Below are 15,273 nucleotides of genomic sequence, written 5' to 3' on the forward strand. Positions count from 1 at the left end.
CACCAAAGATTGAAGTTCGAGTGACCATTTGCTGAATGTAAATCTGGATTTCATTTGCATCACGGAAACATGGCTCAAATTAACAAATGGTAAACACCACAGCGTACACTATTGAATTATGGATGCACGTGGGAGGTTGCTAAGCACGAAAGAAGCATAAGAGTCGCTCGAGGCGATAGCCGAGAGCATCTCTAGCCTCTTGAGTTAACCTAAGAAATATGAAGAAGTTTAAGCCAGTTTTTAAGACGAACAGGTTTCGTAAAAGTTTTATTACCTTCAATGCGGGTTTGAACGGTTTTATATAACCGTTTCTTTTTTTAGAACATATATTTAGTGTCCTTATTGCTGTTTTAATACATTTAGTCTATTTAACGTAATTATCACTATTTAAAATTTGGAAATAATCGTATAATTCAACTTTTGGTTTCAAATCGGTTATTAATAAGCTATCTGTCTATCTATCTATCTATCATGATCTATCTATCTATCTATCTATCTATCTACTTTGCCACATTGTCTTTATCATATAAAGACGCAAAGGTCAACTGTGCGTGACTCGCAAATTTATTTACCACAGGCTACAAGGATGATCTCCCGCAAGAATGGTCTAAAACCATAAACACGAAATTTCTGCAGTGCATAAATTAAAATGTCTCTGGGTGTGCTTCATCCAAGCGCACACAACACGTGTCAAATTGTGTAACGCAGTCAAATTCCAAGAGCGTCGAAGTGTACGTTTTAGTGACGAGTTTAGTACATTTCCTCGTCACCAACATTACATTTTAGATTTTTTCAAATGACAGTTAGGTGACTTCAATAATAGCGCGTCATACTGTGACCGTACCTACCGCTTTTTGTATTGTATTGTAATCTTTATTTAAACACGATCAATTCATCAGCCTATAAAAATACATATCACATACGTTAAGATATTTAAAATTAAAACTACATACTATAACACTTAACCTGTTTTCCGTGAATGCCGTGGGTTAGAATTAAAGAATGTCATTGATCTTACGTTTGATGGACGCTTGATTCGGGGGGGGGGGGATACTCCCTTATAAGGGCTTAATGGGGACGTGCGGTCAGCCAGGGTATTTATCTCACCTTGTGTTTGCTTCTTCGGAGTCTGATTGTAGAAAGTCCACGTCTTCGCAGTGACCTCTTCTGACTACCACCGCCCCTCTGCCATTCTGAAATTAACAAATGGTAAACACCACAGCGTACACTATTGAATTATGGATGCACGTGGGAGGTTGCTAAGCACGAAAGAAGCATAAGAGTCGCTCGAGGCGATAGCCGAGAGCATCTCTAGCCTCTTGAGTGCTTAGCAAACCTCCCAAGTGCATCCATAACTTAATAGTGTACGCTGTGGTGTTTACCATTTGTTTTATGACATAACATTGATGCATTGTAGCTAAAGAGTTCCCTTTTATTTAACAAGTCTTACGTGGCCAGAAAAAAAAAAAACGCGCGCGGAAAAATAGTCTTTGCATTAAAGTTTGCTCACGTCAGCAGCGTACACCCATGGGCAAATGGGACGCTAAATTGACCAATCAGAGCGCGCGCTTTACTTTGGTTATGTTATAAAACCACATGGATGACAATTTCATGTTTGTTCCGGGCTACAATATCATCCGCAGTGACAGGGTAACTAGCGATCATGAAGGCATTAGTATGTACATCCGCGATTCTATCCGATATGATGTTCTATCCGACCTTATGGACGAGAATTTTGAAGTTTTATGGGTTAAAATCCCCCCCCCCAAAAAAAAAAAAACAAAACGGCTCCCTAGGAGCATACCATCTATTATTGTTGGAACTATTTACCATCCGCCGAGTGCAACGGACTCCTTGATTTTAAATTACCTGTGCGAGTCACTATCAAAAATCAAAGCCATTTTTCCTGACTGTGGCCTCTTTCTTTCGGGGGATTTTAACAAGTTAAATTGCTATCGTCTGAGGAACGCCCTAGATCTCCGCCAAATTGTCCCCTTTCCGACCCGTGGGCAAAGTAAATTAGATCTAGTCTTCAACAATCTCAGCGACTTTTACGATGTGCCCAAAAGGTTGCCTCCTTTTGGGTTCTCCGACCACGATACTGTGGAAGTACAGCCTCTGGCTAGACGGGACGGACGGGACGGGATGGTCCGAGGAACAAAATCCTGCTGAAATCCAGAGACTTGCGGACAACAAGTCGTCTGGCCATGCGCACTTACCTCCATGAAGTCGACCTTGGTCGTCTGATAAGATGCACAGAGTCATGTGAAGAGAAAACGCTCGCGCTTGAAACCATAGTTAGACGGGCTTGGATTCTGTTCTCCCCCTTAAATCCAAGACGATCATTGCCAACGAACCACCCTGGATTAGCAAATAATTGAAATATTTAATTCACGAGCACCAAATAGCCCTTGCTCGTGGCGATAAAGATTGCTTCCGCCGCCTTCGGAGCCGTGTTAATCGATTGCGGAAGTCTTGTCGTGTTAAATACTCTGAGTCCAAAGTCGAACATCTGAGGAACTACGAACCGCGTAGGTGGTAGAAAGAAGTTCAATCACTTGGCGGGATGCAATCAGCTACGCGCACAGATCCTACCTCTTTCCTGAAGTATATTGATACAGGGCCTAACTCTAGTCGTACGGCCCTTGCTAACGTCATTAGCAACGCCTTTCTTGCTCCAATGAACTCATTTACTCCATTGGATTCTGGAGTCTCGTTTCCTGTGCAATACACCGACACGCCAACGGTTACTGATTTCTGTGTCTTGAAGAAGCTCCTCGCCCTTAATCCTGCCAAAGCTTCTGGGCCTGACGGCGTGCCCGCCTGGCTTTTGAAAGAGAACGCGGACCTATTGGCTCCTGTGGTTACTTATATTCTTAATAGCTCATACGTGGAGGCTCGTCTCCCCCAGTCCTGAATGCTCGTCAACGTCGCCCCTATTCTTAAGCAGACCCCTGTCTATGACGTTAACAAACACCTGAGACCAATTTCACTTACACCTATCCTTTCCAAGTTGACTGAGGACTCTGTGGTTGATCGTTACGTTAAACCAGCTGTACTCGCTAAGGTCGACCCTCGGCAGTTTGGCACTGTTCCCGGTTCAAACACCACCGAAGCCCTAATTAGTATGACTCATGCCTGGTACAGTGCTACTGACGGTAACGGGGTGTCTGTGAGGGTGATTCTCTTTTCGGTTTTAGAAAAGCCTTTGACCTAATCGACCACCAGATTTTGGTCAAGAAGCTGGGTACATATAACATCCCCAATGCTGTCATCTCATGGATTATCGACTTTCTCACCTCGCGCAAACAGCATGTTCAACTCGGCCACGACTGCTTCTCAGAATGGGGCGCGGTCCCAGCGGGGGTTCCTCAAGGTACAAAACTAGGGGCGTGGCCGTTTATCATCATGATCAACTAGCTGGATGTTTCTGGCATCTATCTCTGGAAGTATGTTGACGATACCACTATTTCGGAGACGATAAGCAAGAACCAAGACAGTCACATTTAAGCTGCTGTTGACACCCTAGGAAGCCGTGCGACCGAGGATAAGTTTCAACTAAACGAAACGAAATGCAATAACTTCTTATAAACTTTAACACTAACAACCCTAATTCTTTCGACCCAGTTGTTGTTAATGGCAAGCCCATTGACCTAACTACTAGTGCCAAAATACTAGGCCCTAACATCTCTAATGATTTGACATGGAATTGTCACATTAACTTCATTGTTGGGAAAGCTAAAAAGCGCTTGTATAGCTTATCTCAGCTTAAACGCTCTGACCTTGGTACCCGTGAGTTAGTCCAGTTTTTCTGTACTTGTATTCGTCCGATTACAGAGTACGCTTGTCCAGTCTTCCATGACGGCCTCCCCGTGTACCTCTCCAACGAACTTGAAGAAGTACAAAAGCGGGCTATCTGCATTATTTTTCCTCTCTGCTCATATAATGAGACCTTGGTTGAAACAGACCTGACTAACCTTTCAGATCGCCGCCAGAAACTAGTTGATAAACTATTTAAGAATGTTTTACAGAATAAACAGAACAAGCTCCATGAACTTCTTCCTGCTCGCAATACATGTGCCTTTAACCTAAGAAATATGCAGAAGTTTAAGCCAGTTTTTAAGACGATCAGGTTTCGTAATAGTTTTATTACCTTCAATGCGGGATTGAACGGTTTTATATAACCGTTTTTTTTTAGAACATGTATTTAGTGTCCTCATTGCTGTTTTAATACATTTAGTCTATTTAACGTAATTATCACTATTTAAAATTTGGAAATAATCGTATAATTCAACCTTTGGTTTCAAATCGGTTATTAATAAACTATCTGTCTATCTATCTATCTATCTATCTATCTATCTATCTATCTATCTATCTACTTTGCTACACTGTCTTTATCATATAAAGACGCAAAGGTCAACTGTGCGTGACTCGCAAATTTATTCACCACAGGCTACAAGGATGATCTTCCGTCAGAATGGTCTAAAACCATAAACACGAAATTTCTGCAGTGCATAAATTAAAATGCCTCTGGGTGTGCTTCATCCAAGCGCACACAACACGTGTCAAATTGTGTAACGCAGTCAAATTCCAAGAGCGTCGAAGTGTACGTTTTAGTGACGAGTGTAGTACATTTCCTCGTCACGAACATTACATTTTAGATTTTTTCAAATGACAGTTAGGTGACTTCAATAATACTGCGTCATAATGTGACCGTACCTACCGCTTTTTGTATTGTATTGTATTGTATTGTAATCTTTATTTAAACACGATCAATTCATCAACCTATAAAAATACATATCACATACGCTAAGATATTTAAAATTAAAACTACATACTATAACACTTAAGCTGTTTTCCGTGAATGCCGTGCGTTAGATTTAAAAAATGTCATTGCTCTTACGTTTGATGGACACTTAATCCGGGGGGGGGGTTACTCCCTTATAAGGGCTTAATGGGGACGTGCGGCCAGCCAGGGTATGTTTTTCGAGAATTCTGACTTAAACAGGGTATCGAATTTATCATTTTTTGTCTTAATCAGGGAATCGATTTATCAATTTTTGTCTTAAACAGGATATCTTTTCTTGGAAGATAAACAGCAAAATTTTTACAAGCTCTAACTTTAATTAATATTGAATTCCGTTGATTTTGGCATTGACACCAGGCAAATTAAATGTCTTAAACAGGGTATCAAAAATCGGAATGCTGTCATAAACAGGGTAGGAAAATCAGCGATAATTGTCTTAAACAGGGTCAGGGTATGAGGGGCCCCGCCGCACCTCTCCACCCAGGAATATATCGAGTACCCCCCCCCCCCCGGGGCTTGATCCCTCAGTTTTAAAGGCCGGGCTCAAAGCTCATCTGAGCGTGACTTGCAAAGCTACGTGAATAATCTTGTACACTCAAATACAGCACATGCAATGTCCCCGGGAAAATTTGTAATTGATTATATATTAGCCAAGTGTAAAAACGAACAACAGTTTTAAAACTGTCGCGGCTTTGGTATATGTAAATAATGTCATAAGCCAAATTTGAAAACTACATTTGTCTCATCACACAAATCAGTTTGACTTTTACGGAACTGGCTCTTCATTATGTATCAGACCACGTTTACATTTCAAAGGCTTGTGGTTATATATGGCTGTCTGATAAAGCTGTCGCGTAGGTCAAAAGATGACTTATCTGTCAATTTTTGTTACATGAAAAGTCCTCGCATTAGGCGAAGTGTTCATTTCGGTCTTTCGAAGTTGGAGTAATAACTTTTTTTCTAAATAGCACAGCTCAGATGTTTAAAAGGGCTCACACTGGCGCACTTAAGCTAACGCTAGGGACGCCTGCATGAAATTTTCATTCTCGGCGCAGGGATGCATGCGAGAGTGATGATTTAATCTTCCCGGGAAAATCACATTCTGGCGAGAGATCATCCTTATAGCCTGTGCTGAATAAATTTGTGAGTCACGCATGCACAGTTGACCTTTGCGCCTTTCTATGATAAGGACAGTGTAGTAAAGTAATGAAGTCACTTCATCGTAATTTGCTCAATATGCATTTGAAAAATAGAATATTTGTGACGACAAAATATTCCAAAATCGTCGCTAAAACGTATATTTCTATATTCTTAGAAGTTAATTGCGTTACATAATTTGACATATGTTGAACCAACTGAGATGACGTAACTGTCAAGTTGGTCAAGCGCTGAGATGACATTTTAATTTATGCGCTACAGAAATGAGAGCATTTTAGCTTAGTGTATGGCTTTTCCTTGCAAAAAAGGTTTTCAGAACGATGGGTCTTCGTTTGAGACCAGTGGGTCTTCGTTTTAGACCACAGAGTCTTCCTTTTAGACCAATGGGTCTTCGTTTTAGACCACAGGGTCTTCGTTTTAGACCACAGGGTCTTCGTTTTAGACCACAGGGTCTTCGTTTTAGACTACAGGGTCTTCGTTTTAGACCACAGGGTCTTTGTTTTAGACTACAAGGTCTTCGTTTTAGACCAGTGGGTCTTAGGTCTTAGGTCTTCGTTTTTGGGTCTTCGTTTCCGACACATCCCTTATATCCAGCAGGCGTAATCTCCTTAATTGCACACCGCCGCGTCATTAAACGAAAGCCAAGTCTCAGTTATGGCAAACACGTCCGCTTTACGTTCACAGACATAGTCAAAGAAGAGAGCAGATTAATTCTTGAGCGAACGAGCATTCAAAGTACATAAGGTCAATAGGACTTGAATTGGCGTGGCCGTAGATGAAACGCATCTGATCTCAGTGAGGTTCGAAATGTCTCCACAACGATAAGCATTCGATAAACGACAAAACGGCGATCACTGATTCTTGAAGAAATAAAATCAAAATCATCTGGATCAGGATTGACATTGATGTCACCACTGACAATCAAACGGGTGAGATTAAAAGTGGAAATCGAATTCGGATAATGACTGATTGACAACAGGAAAAAGCCACGACGTCGTGCACGCCTAAATCCAAGATTGCGGGTCCGCTACATCAGAAATGAGTTGAAGTCACAACGATTTGCACTGCCAAAAATAGGAAGACCAATTCTTCGAGAAGGCTAAACCTCAGATAAATCCAATCGATTAGTAAACAGCAAGCCATTAGAACTAAAATCGATAAGAAAAATAAGAAATAAAGCAAAAAGAGCGGACCCGGTAAAAACGTGACCGACCGCCACTTTGCATAGTCAGTGATTACGTCGACATTTTATGATCTCATTTTACGTCATGGGAATGATTTCAAGTTGACTTGCGGGGCATGACGCTATCGTATCGACAATATCGATCCTAGCATTATGCAGGACACGTGTAATATATGAACTTCATAATAGGCCTTGCTCACCATATAGAGTCTCTATGGCTCAGTGGTGGAGCATTGGAGCGCGGAATCTGAAGGTCTGAGCTTCTGTTCCTCACGGATACTCAAAACTTTCTCTCTGTCCCACGCTCGTGACAAGATAAACAACATCTTTCTCTGTTTCTTTACCTAGCGCTATAACTCAAAGTCTACCATATTTCTTATTCGATTTACCTTCTCCCATTTAAAACAAACACCTTTACATGACAAGTCCAAGATTTATTTCGATGATGTTCAAAATCTTTTTGTATGACATTTGTTGTTTTCAATAGCTGGTGCACGAGGAGTTACCTTTGCAGCGGGCTGTGGCAACTGCACCTGTCAGAGCGATGGCGATGGGTCATGATGCGTGGTTCTTTTTCAAACTGATGGTAAGCTGATCTCAGCTATTTTTTTTTTCACGTTTGTTGCAGTAATGAACTTTCTAACCTTGGACAAACAATTTTAACTCTAAGCAAGTTTTGTCTGAGTGTTATAAAACCAAAGAAGTCTTTAAAAACTCAAGAAAAAATTAAACAAGCTAGATAATTTGGTTTTATCAACCAAGTCAATAATGTAAATTGGTCACCGTGAAGAGAAGCTGACGTTTCCTGCTGTAGCCCTTCAGAGCGAACAGAGGAATTGTGAGTTGTATGAATTTGGATGGAGTCCTAAGCAATTCAATGGAAAGCGTTCGTTGATCCCGTGGAGATTAAGAATGTTGATGTGAAAGATAAATTTTTCTTCTAAATTTTTGCGGCTTTCCGTATAGTTGTAGGGAAGGTCGCAGACAGTCAAATGTTTCTTTAGCAACATTGCATTATCGACTCAATTGGTGAAACAAAATGCCCCTCCATCTCCCAGCCTCCCCTTCATGAGGGCATATACGAAGTTAAGGTGGTTTTAGTTTTTATATCTGACTGGTTAAGTGTTTGGCTGGAATTTTTTATCGTTACAGAGTGAGCTAAATTCAGAAGGAAAAACGGTACAATCCCACTAACTGAGACATCCCTTTGACATTTGATGTACATACGTGGCTCATTACAGTGTTTTTTTTTTGTTTTGGTTTTTTTTATGATATTGACAGTTTAAAGGCCCATTTTCATCCGAGATCCTTTGCAGTCGTTTGCTTTTGTTTTGGAATCGCGCTATTGTTAAATGGCGAACTCTTATAGTTATTCACAAACACTATTAAAAAGAAAAACAAAGATTTGGTGAAGAACAAAGTAAACAAATTTGCAGCTAAATATTTGAGACTGAAAAATCATAAATCGAGTCTGTGTATAAAACTTGTACAAAGCTTACTTGATGTTGAAGGAAATTGTTCAACACTATTTATAATGGTAATTGAACTGAGTGGAGTGCAATTTGGGCTGAAATCATACGCGTGATTTCAAAATCGAACGAGCGCGCAGCGCGAGCTCGATTTGAAATAACGAGTATGATTTCAGACCAAAATTGCACGATACGAGGTTTAATTACCACTTTATTACATCCATTTTGAAATCGCCCAAAAACAGAACTTGGTCAATTCAAATATTTTATTGATGAAGTACTGAGCCGGTTTTTAAATAAAAAGCGGAACCGGAAACGCATTTACGTCTTATTTTGTATACAAAACAGAAAGACTTTGACGTCATGTGTCAAAAACTCAGTCAAGCGTATCAAAAGAAAGATAAGTTTCTTTCAAGAAATTCAAGAAGTCCTCAATAACTCAGAAAAATAGTGAAGCGTTAAAGTTCAATCCTCGTCGTCTGACTCAATGATGTAAACCGTTCGTTTCTTCTGTGGTTGGGGTAGAGAATTCTGGCTGTCTCTGGAGAAGAAATTGAAGGTGCAGCCTGTGTAATTCTGCGATGGAACGAGAGCAGCACAACTGAAGGCTTCCATGCGGTACTGCGGAGACTGCAATGGAAAACGTGGTTGAAATCCTGAAAATTCAGCAGACTGAAAACCAGGATTGGAACCCATGTCCTGATACATTTGGCCTTGTTGTTGGACGTGATAAATAGGTACCAGAGGTGTTCGTTTATGTTGGACTGCAATCTCTTGATTTGAGGCTTGATTTGCAGTGTTTTGGCGGGAGACTTCGTTTGCTTGATTTTCGTTTGACACGTCTTTATATCTGTGCACGCATAAAACGGTACGACAACACAAACTTGAACACGCGTACTTGTAATTATGAAATAGACTTTACAATCTTGAACGAACGTCGTACGGTTTCGAAAACTAAAGGGAAACAAAGGAAATTACAACTATAAATACGGAATAGGGCTAGACAAACAAGAAACAAACCAAAAAAAAACTTACGTTTGTGTCCTTATAATTTAAACGATGACGTTAAACGGGCGTTGAAACGATTCCCCACTTCGATCGAGCACATGTATTTTTTTTAACTCGCAGCGCCTCTCGGGATCTAGCTAATGAGTGCGTGACATCACGCATAACGGCAGTAACAATATCCACTGATAATGTGAGACAGTTCTTTCCTGTGATTCTCGTCTGTTTCATCGTAGTCGTCTAACGAAGATTCACGTGCATGGCCTGTTATTTCACAGATGATATTGCGCGGTTGACCTGATTTCTTCAGTTTTGATACCGATGTTTTCCTCATGCTGTGGTTCGTCAGCTTCTTATTCGTCCTGAGACAGGAGGCCATGGATTTCATTAAATTGCCAATGGTGTTTTGTCCCATTCGAACTTTAATTTACCAAACATCTGCTGATTTAGGACGATTTATGATGCTTAGATAGTGTGGCCCTGTGTTCTTCATTCCTTCGGGTCGCTTGGACAACCAAAGCTTGAATAGCCGCACTGGATCGCTTTTTCCGCCATCGGTGCTGAACATTGTGGTGTTGTTCTTCGCCTGATGGTGAGACCACCGCTCCGTGTTTTAGTGGGACCTTCTCTGAACTCAACAACTTCAGTTCCATCTTCTCGCTGTCTTCTAATTACGTCTTCCACGTACGCATCGTAGTGTTCTTGGCGACCACGAAATCCCAGTTATTCCGTCAAATTTTTAAAGTTGACATTGGTCAAGACCTTTCCATTAAAATCACCCAACTGACCTTTTTCCCACAGGGCTGACTCTTCTTCACATGTGATTGGCTGAGCTTTGTTGGGTCTCTTTCCCTTTCCTTGTTGACGTAGGGAAATTACTTTCGCATTGAGGATTTCTCGTGAGGAGTGAAACTCCCTCGATTGCACGATGCTCAGTGGATAGTTCTTCTCCTTTAGATATCGTTCTATGGCACTCTGCATGATTTTAAGGGATTCTGGCTCGTAATCATCTCCGTCTTTTTTTCTTACTTCGGCGTAACACTTACTCAGGACTTTGTCAAGTTCTTCAGGCGCCATTGTTTCGATGGAGACATATTCAAGATGGCGGCATTGACACCAGCTTCTGAAAACACTCATCCATTGTTTTGTGGAGCGGGACGTATCTTTATTGGAAGTGACAGACTTAAGCTCATGTATTTCATCGCTTGAAATAATGGGAAATCTTGCAACGTCCAACTCTTTTAGTGGCTTTTGATTTTCTTCGTTTGTTGTTGATTCGTGGACTCGGGATCGCGCGGATTTTGAGCTTGAGAAGGTACAAAATCGTCAAAATATTCACCAAAATGTAGAGAAAAAGTGGGAAAGTCCCTGGCATGTTGGTCTTCAGCCTGAAGAATCTCATTGTTATCATTCAAAAACTGGAAGAAACTAAACTCATCCATTTTTGGGGGGAAAAATAAGAGCTTTGGAAACAAAAGTTGCAAAATTTGCCTGATGATACTCTTTGTTTTTCATTTTCCTGCAATTTGATTGGTCACTTTAAGCAAGCCTTGAAATCTGATTGGTTGTTTGTTTTAAGTGCAAATTCCTTATTGGCTGGAAAAAAGATGCGATTTAGAGCAAAAAATGGTGCGATTTGGGAATAAATCGCACCAATTAGAGCCAATCAGATTACAGGGACTACCAGTGATTTCAAAATGGATGTAATAAAAAATATAAACAAATAACCAATATTGGCCGAAACGGATTTACTTTACGCATTTCAATTATAGAATAATGACTTGTACAAAGGAGATCACTTACATACATATCTCAGGATCTCAAGTAAAAATCAGTCAAATAATTATTCTCACCTCGAAAACATCTCCCCAGAGTCTCTAGTTCCATCGTAGGAACAATGCATTAACATTTCTGCAAAAGCACTGTCTGTAGTGTTACCGAAACCCATTGTTGTTTTCCTTGCCCTCCATAAATCATACACAGACTCGAAGTCGAATAACCTTTGCCGAGCCGGGCAGACCCGGCCTTCCTCTAGACCGCTTCTTCGGCGGCATCAACTTTTCAAATGACGTTTTTCACCGTCATACCTGTAAGAATTAAAAACTATTTACTGATATGGATACTACGATAGTTTGTTGTTCGCACATGATTCAAGATGGAACTTTGAAAGCCCTAATTAATAAGATGGAAGAAGATATCAAAGCGATTCCGCAACTTCGAGGAAAATAACGTATTTTTGATATTTGAAAAATGATCTGGGCGCGCAAGGCATCTCGGTTGAGAATGGGTCTTTAAGAGTATGGCACAACAACTGGAAGACACAGACAAGTTCTTCTGGACAAGAAGAAGCCATTTTCCTCAACAATCTTCAGGCGACATACGTGCAATGGTGAACTCTACACTTTCGGAGATAACTGATTAGGCATGAATAGATTGTGCTAGTAAATCCAGCAAAAGTTACTTGACAATACGCCCAAAAGTTGCTCTAAAGTTGCTCAAAAATGTAAAAGTTGCCACCCAAATTTAAAAAAAGTTGCTTACTTTTGAGAGTCATTTTGTCCTAGATTACTTGTCAAAGCATAACGTTATATCTTTGATTTAACATCATTTGTTGTGATCAATTTAAATCTTTATGCTTAACATAACTAATAATAGAAATTATTACACGATTCGGGAAGTAAGAGGGCCAATAACTAAAATCAACCAATCAAAATGCTCTACTGCCGCCCAATATTCTCTCAGTATTGGACAGGGCACTGTCCCGAATAGTCCCGAATGATACCGCACTTGTGTCCCTTGGAACTTCAGTCGTGTAATAAATCTCTTATTAACCAAGCTTGCTCTAGTCTCCCTCGCAACCGTTTTTTTTTTGGTGTCACGCAACGCTCCCCCAAAAGTGTTCTTTTGGGGGAGCGTTGCATGACATCCAAAAAAACGGCTGCGAGGGAGACTAAGCTTGCTCGGGACCGTACTGGGAGAATATCGACCCTCGGTCTTTTTTGTACGGACCTCGCTGCGCTCGGTCCGTACTGTCAAGACCTCGGGCCGATATTCTCCCAGTACGACCCTCGCACTTGGTTGATAAGATATATTTATTTTCTAATGACGTTCTGGACAGTCTTTCAGGCGATTCCAAGCGCAAGTTGCATTTCCTTTCCCTGAGGACGAGTGCGACCTACCGCTTCTTCGTTGTTTGTATTTGCCTTCGTTGACGGGAATTTTGCGTTTTCTAGAAATTGAAGCTCTTGGACGACTACTAAGAGTTGCCCCAGCGGCTATGGTAACCTCAATAGGGTCAATATCTGTATTATTTTCATTTTCCTCGTCAGTCATTTCAGCTTCTATTTGTGATGCCTCGCACCGCAGCAAATACCAAGATGATATGATGGGCGGGAAGCTCTATTGTTGGGGCAAATAACTGTTCGATGTAAGCGCCGTTAGGGTAGCTGCTGTCCGGTTTGTGGGCGCACTTATTTTTTAAAAATTGTTTGTAAGAACGTACGACATCCTTAGTTTTGACCAGTTTTAATGAAAAAAAGACCTTTTAATAAAGACCTTTTTGATGGATTGGTCAGTTTTTAACCATTTCTGGACTCAAAAGTTGCCAAGGAAGACAAAAGTTGCTCTAGGTTGCTCGAAGCACAAAAAGTTGCTGAAAACGCTTAAAGTTGCCGAGCACAATCTATTTATGCCTATAACTGATAAGTTTGAGATAAGATTTGCTAAACAGTAGCCATTTATTGATATTGTCATGTGTGTGTCACCAGTGTCGGAGCAACTGCACACCAACCCCTCCCCTCCCCTAACCTAATTCTTTTGTTAGTTGACTATCGTTGGTTTAAGGGAGGGGTGGGTGCGCAGTAGCTTAGATACCGAATTTGATCTGTATAGTCAAAGCCAAAAAGTATGAAATTATCTGTCTTTTTTTTACAAGGAAATACTAAATCCATTTACTCCCCTTTCCTTGTTGTTTGGGAGCAGATACCAAAATAATCATTTTTGTTCAACCATTGTCACAGAAAGGTCTGACACTTGCTTCTAATAGAGAGAGACCTCTTGATCAACGTGAGGTACTTCGTAGAGTTGAATTGTGGTATAAGTTTCAAAATACAGGGTATCTGCTCCCTGACTATTGTGTTCATTCAGAGGGGGGGGGGGGGGTGAGAGAATGCCTCGGTAAGGTTTGTATATATTTATTTACTTGTTGAGTGAAGATTTAAAAAAGCAAACAAACAAACAAACACCAAAACAAACAAAAAAAAGCTATAAATAGAAGTGATGCTTAGATAGAGATTTGCTCACAATCTTTTTGGCTGTGAATAGAGTCATATGTATTGTACCAAAAAATTAATCATGCCTTTCCATGAAGGAATTTGGTTTTATTTCCTCCGCCGCTCCCCCTCCTTACTTTAAAATTCTCAGTTTTAATGTTTACACTTGCTATGAAATATGCTGGTTCTTATGACCTTCAACCTTTAGCTTTCAGCCACTCCTCTCAACAAGGGTTGGTTGAGTGAAAGGTGTCGCTTTGCTTCAGAAATTGAGGAAGGGTGGGTGAAGGAAAACCAACCAGTTTTCTAGAAATATTTCATCATTCTTGCTGTTACGTATTTTCTCAGACCGTTCGAATGTTTGTTTTCCTTTAGATTTGGCTCGAAATCATCTTGTAATTGCTATCAGTGTTAACTTTAAAGCGTTCGAACAGAAAAGGTATTTTAGATCAAACTTGATATCAACACTCCGTATATGATATTTTTATTCTTTATTGACTGTCTCTAGTTTTTTCGTCTTAATTGCAGGATTTTACTCTCTGCCGGAGGCTGAATTCTACTTTAGCTTTCTACTTGTACGATCTTTTGTCTTTGATCGACAGAGGCTTTGTGTATGAGCTTATCTTGCAGTACTTTAAAGAAGTATGCAAATATCTAGTGCAAGCCCGAATCCTAGCTTAATCTAAGTCTCTGCTCTTAAGAGAGCTGCTAGTAGGGGCAGATACAGGTAGTTTTGGCAGGAAGGGGATATTATTATTGTTATTATTATTTAGTTCTTATTAAACGAGCGGGGGGTCTGTATGGGAGAATCTTGACCGAGGTCGCCAGTACAGACCGAATGCAGTGAGGTCTGTACCAGCGACCGAGGCCAAGATTCTGCCATACAGACCGACCTAGCTCGGTTAATAAAATGTTTATTATATGGCTGTGTCTTATATGCCAGTTTTTTATATTGTTTGTACCTTTTTTTTCTGGACCGGTCTAGATGGGAAAATCTAAACCGCTTTCAATATTGATTTCAGCCAATCAAATTCGTGAGTTCGGTAGTTCCCAGTCCTTGTGAGACACAGCCATATAATAATATGCAGTTAAAACGTCTGTATGCCATATACGATGAAAGCAACATGAGGCGCCGAAGCGTAGCCCATGAGCTAATCAGTGAATAAAATAGAAGCAAAATCTAACTAAAAGCTAACATCATCGTCATAAAAGCTTTTAAAACCGATAAAATATATATACATATAGCGGTTATAAATTAATGACAGCAAGCTCGTTTCACCGTTACTCTGAGTTTCACGCAGTTTGTGCTGCGATCGTCAGACGGTGTTTATTATCGATGGAAAACATATCGTGCTATAAAGTCAATTTATAAATAGAAAT

At 40.4% G+C, this 15,273-nt stretch overlaps 1 long non-coding RNA gene and 1 pseudogene across 1 annotated transcript in view; both read right to left on the reverse strand.

Annotated features, from left to right (window-relative positions):
* Positions 1-15,273, reverse strand: part of LOC148720557 (uncharacterized) — a 486,858-nt gene that overhangs the window by 280,323 nt on the left and 191,262 nt on the right. The window lies entirely within an intron of this gene.
* LOC148720573 (uncharacterized) lies at positions 8,991-10,948 on the reverse strand (annotated as a pseudogene).

The sequence above is a fragment of the Stylophora pistillata genome, chromosome 11 (genome assembly GCF_964205215.1).
Source record: "Stylophora pistillata chromosome 11, jaStyPist1.2, whole genome shotgun sequence".
NCBI lineage: Eukaryota > Metazoa > Cnidaria > Anthozoa > Scleractinia > Pocilloporidae > Stylophora > Stylophora pistillata.